This window comes from Tyto alba, unplaced genomic scaffold, assembly GCF_018691265.1.
Source record: "Tyto alba isolate M040663 unplaced genomic scaffold, T.alba_DEE_v4.0 Super-Scaffold_18, whole genome shotgun sequence".
Taxonomy (NCBI): Eukaryota; Metazoa; Chordata; class Aves; order Strigiformes; family Tytonidae; genus Tyto; species Tyto alba.
Window position 1 is genome coordinate 29,678,351 of NW_024881280.1, and position 7,731 is coordinate 29,686,081.

The 7,731-nt window shown below is 47.8% G+C and overlaps 1 non-coding gene across 1 annotated transcript; it reads right to left on the reverse strand.

Moving 5' to 3' along the window:
- Positions 1-1,357: 1,357 nt before the first annotated feature.
- On the reverse strand, positions 1,358-1,430 carry TRNAT-UGU. Its single transcript has one exon. It is a non-coding gene; the product is annotated as a tRNA-Thr (tRNA).
- Between the last annotated feature and the right edge of the window lie 6,301 nt (positions 1,431-7,731).

Genomic DNA, 7,731 nt, shown 5'->3' on the forward strand with positions numbered 1-7,731 from the left:
GGCATTCCCAGGGATCTGGTAATGCTGTGGTTGGTCACAGCAAAACACAGCTCCCTGTCAATAGAAAAACACTACCCAGCCTTTGACCAGACCCCCGGACAGAACAGATCCCCTCAAGGGATGGGGTTTATCGCCACCTGCATGAACCTGCCACAAGGACTCTCCAGGACTGCTGAACCAAGGAACTGGCTAGGATGACAGTCAACCGGTAACGCTAAGATTAAGACCAAGCACTCTTTTCCTGGATGGGACAGGGAGGCAATGCTGCAAACAAGGCGCCGTTCCAAGCAAACGCTGATGTGCAGGAACCTCAGAGCACAGCAAATTCACATGTTCTTTGGGCCTCGTGGTGTAGCAGGACTCCTGGCATGAGGGGGAAAGAGCCTGACAGCCCCCTGCCCCTCTCACCACAGCGATGGCAACTCGTACAGCGCCGTGCATCATCACAGCTTTGACCTACTCTCGGCAGAGAAAGAAGGCTGGAGGGAAGCTGTGACAGCAGCAGGGAGGGGGTCACACGGGCTGCAGTGCCACGCCACAACCCACGCGTCTTTCTCAACACGTGAAGCTGCAGCTGCTGGCACACCGAGCCGCAGTCCCCAGCCGCTGCCTGTCCACCGTTTGAGCCCCTTGCAGCATGTGTGCTGCAGGTGTTGTCCTTTCCCCTCATCAAAGCGTATGTATTAATCGCCCTGCTTGATGTTGCTAGCGACTGCTGTGGTGTTTGCCGTGCTAGAAAAGAAATGGCTTGTGCACAACATTTCTGAAAAAAAACTAATGCATATTTTTTGAAGTGTGGTGCTCAGAAAGATTTCTGTGGAGGTTTCTAGCTCTTTCTATACCCTAAAAGAAAAAAGAAAAAAAAAAAAAAAAAAGGTAAAAGAATGATTACACCCCCTTTGTGCAGCCTCCAGCACAGAAATAAAAGCAACGGCTCTGTTTGCCTGACAAGCTGTGAAGAGTCAGATAATCCTGTCCAGTTTATTCTCCACTCAGGGGCAATTTGTTCCTTTTAAACCCCTTAACAGCATTTTGCCAAAGCTCCCATCAGGGAAATCGTTATGTGAGCTGTACAAATATTTACTCCGCCACCCCCATGTTGCTTCCCATAGAGCTAATTGTTCCCAACCCCCCCCACCATCATACAGCACGACGATGAGTTCATTTGGTGACCAGTTTTATTGTTAACACTCAGATTTTGCCAAAAGCGTTTGTTTCCTAAGCGTTCACTTGAATAATAAGCCCGCGCAGTCCTCACGCACGCACACTCTAGTCCGCCAGCACTAAAACACCCTAAAATTAGGCTGTTTGCTCACGGCTGCTCTCACAGGGGCGGTAACACCTAAAAATTCGCAAGAGGCCCCAGCGAGGATCGAACTCGCGACCCCTGGTTTACAAGACCAGTGCTCTAACCACTGAGCTATGGAGCCACCCCTCCGAAAGTTTCCCCGCTGTCCCTAACGGCGCAGTGCAGGCCTCCCCGCCGCCCCCTGCCGGGCGCCCCTGGCCCCCCGCCGCCCGGCCACACCGCCCCCACAACTCCTTCCGCCTGCCCTCAGCCCGCCCTCAGCCCGGCCGCACCGCCCTCACACCGCCCTCAGCCCCGGCGGGAGCGGGCTCGCCTCGCAGAGCGGCGCCGCGGCTTCCGCCGCCCGGGCGCGCCGCCCTCAGCCCGAGCACACCGCCCTCAGCCCGAGCACACCGCCCTCACGCCGCCCTCAGCCCGAGCACACCGCCCTCACGGCGCCCTCAGCCCGAGCACACCGCCCTCACGCCGCCCTCAGCCCGAGCACACCGCCCTCACGCCGCCCTCACGCCGCCCTCGGCCCCGGCGGGCGCGGGCTCTTCCCGCAGAGCGACGCCGCGGCCGCCGCCGGGAGGAGCCCGCGGCCCGCCGGCAGCCGCTCCTCGCCCGGCGGGAACGGGAGACTGGCGGCTGCCCTGCCTCGTCCGCCGGCAGCGGGTGGTCGCTCACGGCGGTTCCAGCCCGTCAGCGCCGCGGCCGGGCCGCAGGAGGGTCCCTCGGAGGTTCGCAAACCAAGAAATAAAAACTGATCGGAAGCGCACACATCCAGGCAAGCCAAAAAAAAAAAAAAAAATCGCAAGAGGAGAAATCAGAAGTAGGTGAATGTTTGAAATACAGCCTGATTTTTACTGGTTAGGAGTAAAAATTGTCATGACAAAGCTGTATAAAATGGTGCAGGGTGAGGGTTTTTTTGGAAAGGTTGGGTAGTCTTGCGAAGTTTGAGAACCTGCCGAAGGACAGAGGTGTTGGCCCGGGGCTCTCCAAGCATCACTTGCTGCGTGCAGCCCCTGGGCAGCGCTAAGCATTAACCTCAGAGAAGATTTCTAGCTTGTTCTTTCTGCCAGTACCTGCAAATCACCTTCGCAGAGGTTATGGAGTTCAGAGCCTGAAGGTGGAAGCTCATAGCTAAAAGGTGGGAAGTGGCAATGCTGTAGGACCCGTTTAAGTGTACTGCATCCAGTGCTGGTGCTGGGTGTCATCACCCCTAATAGCACACATTAAAACACATGCCTTTCTTGCAGAGAGCTTCGATTGCTTATGGCTGGACAGAACTTTTTTTTTTTTTTAATCTGCATGCATGCAGATAAAATATTTAAATTCTGGTCGTATGCCTACAGAAAACAATATTCAAGGCCCTGTCTTGGTTTTGTAGTAATATCTATTTCTATAGAATTCAGACTTGGATCAGTGGGTGGGAAAGGGATGCAATGGGATAGGTCATAAACCTGGCTTGGCTTAGGGAAGTCTTATAAAGGATGTTACAATAGAGATAAACCCCAGAGTCCACAGCAGGATCAGGGTCTGCAGTACTCCGGTTACTAGATGTATAAATATGTGATTTCCGCCCAGAGTTTTCCTGTCAAAGGATTTTCTCACATTAACCCCCTGATAGTTTGTAATAAATGACATCAGTAAAATCTGAAATTAAACTCTGAACAATTATTACTGACTCTTGGAAAACAAAGCTCCATGGGGCAGATAGATAGTAGATACAGTCAACAAAGCAACAGGGGGCAGTTCCATTTTCTCCACTGAATGATATTCATTACATGGATATGAATTTAAATTATTGTGAAAATATTCAGTGAAGATAAGTGTTTAAATCCACTAAGAGTTTCCTCTTAATACTGTATTAACTCTGGAAATAACAAGAAGGTCTAAGTTGTATTTCTAGTCATTGTGACATATTCTTGTTAAAATTACAGACCTAACTATTAATCAGACATTATTTGCTATGTTGTTTCCTGCTAGGGACATGTCACCTCTGAGGTATTATACTTGATAATAAACCAGCTTGCAGTCTTTTCGATCTTCAAAACTATGATGACTGCTAGTGGCAGCTTTAATGCTTTTGTGGATGTCAGGGATTCCAGCAGAAAATTATATAAGACATGTGTGTGCATGTGTGTGTCTATGCGCACATGTGTAATGTGATAGAAGTTTAAGAGAACAATATTGTAGAAAACCAAAGATATACAGGTTATTAATTATCAAGATAATATTTACATGATTAGCTGTTAACACCCTGGAAAACAGAAAAAATCCTATTTACCTTGTAAAAGACCTTGCAATTTTCTCCTGTGTGTCCCTTTTCATGCTTAGCCTAAGTTACCACATGTCCATGTGTGAACTTGGGAAAGGAAGCGAAATCCCCTCTGGAGTCTGTGTCGTGGTTTGAGCCTGGTCGGCAGCCAACCACCATACAGCCACTCTCTCTCCCTTCTCTTCCGGCAATGAGAAGGGACAGAGAGCCAGGCTTGGGGTTTGAGATAGGACTGGGATGGGGAAAAAATCCCCCTTTATTGTCACGAGCAAAAGGCATACTCGTTAGGGGAAGAAAAAAAAGAACATACATTTATTACAGACACTAACAACATGTAACAGAGTAGGACAGTGAGAAGCATTGCCACATCTTGAGAACACCTTCCCCCCACCCCTCCCTTCTTCCCAGGCTCAGCTCTGCTCCCGATATCTCTACCTCCTCCCCCAGTGGCGCAGGGGCAGGGAATGGGGGGTGCAGTCAGTGCTGCCACTTCTCCATCTTCAGTGGGGGGAGCTTCTGGAACTTCTTCCCCCTGCTCCATCGTGGTCCCCCTCTCACAGGAGACAGTCCTCCACAAACTTTCTCTGACGTGAGTCCCTCCCACAGGCCACAGCGTTCCCCACACTGCTCTGTCGTGGGTCACCAACTTCCTCCGACTGGATTCCCTCCCACGGCTGCAGCCCTTCCCGAGCTGCTCCGGCGTGGGACTCCCCCGCATGCTGCAATCCTCCCAGCACTGAATTACAGCAGCGGGGCTGCCTTTTCCCACAAGACCCCGGCCTTCTTCGGGCACAGCACCTTGATTATCTGGGCAGAAACCACAGGCCATAAATCAGTATCTTCTCCACCGTAGATCTTCATGGGTGGCAGGCGGGGCTGCCCTGCCATCTCATCACAGGATACAGGGGGTCTCTGCTCCGGCACACCTCCCCCCTCTTTTCTTCCTCCGTTCCCCCACTGACCTTGGTGTTCACGCAGCTGCAGCAACTCCTCCTCACCAGTCCCTCTGCTCCTCACCACGTCCCTTCTTAAATACGTTATCGCAGAGGCGCAGCTGATGGGCTCAATTTTCGAGCAGAGGTGGAGCTGACTTGGAGCTGGGGGAGCTTCGAGAAGCTTCTCACAGGGGGCCGCCCCTATAGCCCCCTCCCCTGCCACCAAAAACCCACCACTCACTCAACCCAGGACAGGCTATCATGCAAGTGCATCAATGCACAAGAAGTTAAGAACATATTTAAGCATTAGTAAAAACACCCTCCCCCAAAAAAACCTGAAGCAGACAAAAAGCCCAACAAAAAAAACTTTATGAAAACTTGTCACGTTGTTACCAGATTGTTCTTTTAACCTCTGTTCTGTTCTGCTACTGCACATCACTGCTAAGGCAGAACAACCAAAAAGATTTCAGAAAGGTTTTTAAAGTCCTGATGGGGATGGACCTGTCACTGCTAGGGCAAGAGCTGCTCCATATTACAGCTATAGGACAAAGGAACCTCTCTCAACAAGAATAATTGTACTGAGTTTAGTATTTAAAACCCTTATGCCCTTAAGACAGACAGTCCTCAAGAACTAACGGGCACTGCCACTGATTAAATTAACCTGGGAAAAGCAGACAATTCTACACTGAAAAAAAAGCGATACAGAATGCAGCTGATACTTTCTTTAGGAGCTGAGACTCACAAAGAGGGTTGTATAAAACCCCCGTGAAAGCTGGCAGCACAGCTGAGGCGGTTGACACTTACCTTCTCACTTCAACAGGGACTGACTGCTGGAGTGAAAGATGTTCACCTTCCCTCACACACCAGAAGAAAGACGTCAGCTGTGATATTTGAGAACAAAACTGAAAGTGGCAGCACATAGCAATGGGAGGAGTAAAGTATTTTCTGTGTTCTTCAAAGGGAACATTACAAAAAAACCTCACAATGATAATTAAAAATAAATTCTCACCTCTCTTATCATCTTAAATGACTGAAAGTAAGGATTTGAAAACTTGGCTTTTTCTCTCCTTGCTATCTCTTTACCCCAGGCTTATTTACAGCAATAAACCAAGGCTGACTGGTTTTCATTTGGTCCTGGGAGACATGTGCCAAAACCCCATAGTACGAATACTGAACCTTGATCGAACCGTTATTTAGTCCAAAAATTAGTAGCAAGGTCAGAGGTGTCTGAATTCAAGATGAGAGAATGGACCCAGTTCTCGAAGTGGAGCTAATTGTGCTCTAAAATTTTCATGTGCTGGCACTTTGTTGCTATGTTCACATCACTTTAGGGAATATACAGATCATCTCTAAAAACCCCTCTGATTACTATGGAAATAAGAATCAACAAATAAACGAATAAATCATTTGCATTCCTACCAGTAATCTTCTTCTACACTGCTCTGTTTTATCTCTCCCCTCCATCTTTCAAACACATTTTCAGAGCTGAATCAATATCTAACTAGCCATATTCCTTTAAATAGATATTCTTATTTCACCTCAATATTACTGAATATCCCATCTTTTTATAAGAGGGCGATACTTTGCATATGAAGTCTAAAAATGCTTGTCTAAATTAAGCTACCAAAATCCATTATTGCAGTAATCACTCCCTCACTAAGTCTGTACATCAGTGCCTGAGCTGGGAAACCCTCCATTTCTTCAGTGCATTATTGACAAAGCTAGTCCTTCAAATACATTTTTAATAACCTTTTTATATGGTGCAATATCACTGAAAGTTCACTGCATTTATTTTTGTCAGTTCAGAACAATGGGATTTCATATGAAAGGATTGAAAAGATTTTTCTGTTAGTGCTCTTCATTTTAAGGGCCCCCAAACATTAATGCTGTGAATGTTAATATTCTGGCCTGATAAGTAATCTGGTTCTGCACATATTGCAGTTGGGCTAATGGAAGAAACCAGAAAAGTAGCTTTGTGGATTGGGAGCACTGCCAAATTATGGGGATCTCCTCTACGGTTGATGGCTTTTCTCTCTTTTTTGATTTAATGTCACTGTACCAGAACAGTGGCATAGCCCGCCTTTCATGTTACCTGAGACATCAAAGGGAGGCACTGAGGACCTGCCTCTTTGCTGTTTTCTACCTTTTTCAGGCACTGACACTCGTGCCTAATGAGTATAACATACAGCAAAAATAGCATCCCTATGGATGAGTGGCATGCTAGCCTTTGTTGTGTCAGAGGCTCCAGCTTACAGCTGTCAAGTTCTTAGAAGCTTTGAGCCTAAGTCTAGTCACATCTAGCCACGTGGCAGATGTGCTCATGCCTTGGACCATGGACTGGTCCTGCTCTTTAGCTCCCCAGGTCATGGCATGGGTTAGGACCCATGACATGAGGCTGTGGGTGGGGGCAGCAGTGCCTGATAGTGTATTCCTCCATTATGTTGCACCCAGCTGCCTCTTTCCCACAGCAAAACCTCCTACACTGGGCAAATGAGGTCCCAAATTGGAGGGTTCCTGCTGGAGCTGTGATGTAAATGTCTGAACAATAAGTCTCCTGGCAACGAGGAGGAGACAAAGTCCAAAGGGATGAGTTTGCAGGGTCAGCACAAGAGGCTCAAAAAATTCACCCCGGACGGTTGCCTAAATTCCCACCAAAGTAAGGGAAGAATCAGCTCTTAAGTGATAAGTTGAGTAGTCACATCTTTGAAGCTGTGTGCACTTGAGAGCCATCAGTGGGGCTGGCACTGACTGGGAATCTTCCTGGAAGTCTGAGCAGACAAGCCAAGGTATAAATTGATTTGCCCTGCACATTTATAACATTGCTTACTGATTTGGTCCATTGGTCAGGAGAGAGGTCCTTGAAAGAGGACATGCCTCTGCTATGAATCAGCGGAGGATTTTGACACCATCCAGTGTCTTTCAAGAACATGAAATTAATTTTCCAGCTGTCACTCACAATCTATTTATTCATGCAGAGGGGTAAAATTTAGTTCTCACACATTACACAGCTATAAAGATCACCTGTGTGTTCACTGTGCCAGTCTGTTTCCTGAGTGAGAAGGAATTTCCCAAGAGTGGACCAAGACTTCTTCATGCAAAGGGACTGCCACAGTCTCTTTGTTTCCCATCACAGTAAAAAAAAGTCCCTTTGCATTTCCCTTTCTCTAATTCTTTCTGTATTCACTTCCATTATTGATTTATCTTTTCATTAGGCCTGGAGGAAGGGT